Source organism: Dermacentor variabilis, chromosome 8 (assembly GCF_050947875.1).
Source record: "Dermacentor variabilis isolate Ectoservices chromosome 8, ASM5094787v1, whole genome shotgun sequence".
NCBI lineage: Eukaryota > Metazoa > Arthropoda > Arachnida > Ixodida > Ixodidae > Dermacentor > Dermacentor variabilis.
Genome location: NC_134575.1, coordinates 56,921,114 through 56,922,726, shown reverse-complemented (window position 1 = coordinate 56,922,726; position 1,613 = coordinate 56,921,114).

Here is a 1,613-nt window from a genome sequence, read left to right as displayed (position 1 = left end):
ACTAAAAGCATTCTCGAAATCTCGACACACGGCATGCACTTCCTATGAAGAATTTAAGGCTTTATGGATATCAGTAATTAGCTCGAACAGCTGCGTTTCACACGAGCGTCTTCTTAGAAAGCCACGCCGATTATGGCTGAAAAAATCCAGCTTCGACAGGTGTTTCATAAGTGCTGATAATACTATATGCTCTAGAAGTTCGCAAGGTATGTTAGCGAAATAGGTCAGTAATTAGAAGCTATGGAAGGGTCCACCGGATTTTAGATCCTTCAACATCATCTCATTTAGCACATTTGACGACGGGAACGTATGCGTGTATGATGTCTATGTATACTGAACACTGTACTCTAAAGGCAGCGCGAAGCCTCACTGAAGCTGGTTGCGGAAGAGCTATTTCTTTATGCACACACCTAGTCTTCAAAAAGACAAACTGTATTGCTCTCGTTTACGTCTGACGTAGATTCAGAGAGTTCTTACAGAAAATGCAGGAAGTTGGAATATAGTTATTGCAGATGGAGGGACGATTCATTCGCGTTTACGTAGAGGCTTGCTACGTTACTTGTCCTGAGGCTGCCAGTGACCGAGCGTATGCCTAGATGGGGAACGGGATCCAGTGTGTTTATGAAGCTTCGCGAAGGAGGCTAATACACAAATCATCAATAGTCTAATTGTGTACGTGTGAGGCTCTTTTACAGGCCCTTTAAAGACAGTTTTCAATATATTGAGTGCAACAAGATGTTAGCAATCTTCATTGTGCAGACAATTGCTATTATTGTAATTTATGCGTATGACGAAACTTACTTTTTGGACTAGTATCCCGACTAAGAATTGGTGTTTTGCGTTCATAGGTGTGTGCAATTCATGGACTCATACATTTTGATATGCATTCAGACCTCTATTTCGTTTTAAAGAAACACAGGACAGCTATTTCTATTGAGTTTAGAGCCATGTTCGTTGTCCATTTCAATGCATTTTTCAGTACAAGCTGAATTCATCACCCACAGACTGCAATGTTACATGACCTAAATGCTATCTGTCAGTCATCTGCATTTACCGAATCAAATACACTGCATGGTATTTGTGAAGCCAAGTAATTCATTTAAATGACAATAGCAGTAAATAAAGGCATCCAAACCTGCGCTAATCGAATCTTCCTGTAGAAGTACCTTGGATGGAGTACTACCACTGTAGACATGAAATGTGCGAATTGATGAGCAGCTTGCAACTGCGTGAATGATCTTTCCCCCACACCCATTTCCGAAGTCAAGCAAAACTCCACACTGGCACGCACTATGCTACATATCTTTATATGGAGGCGGGTAAACAGAAATGTTTGTTGATGAAGGCTTCGCGGATGTATGCCTCAATGAAAACGATATCTTCAACTATATATCGGCCTTCTCTAAAACCACATGACATAAGTCAAGCAGCTTCTCTGATTAAACGAATTGGAAAATCCGGCGATTTATCGTTTTTCGAATAGATTGCAGACACAACTTGTTAGTGTAAAGTGTCGCACCTCGCCAATAGCCATTGAGGCGAAGCTTTTGTGGTTTTCCTTACAGAACGTGTCGCCGTAATGCTCAGAAACACAATTCGTGAGAGCCAATAAC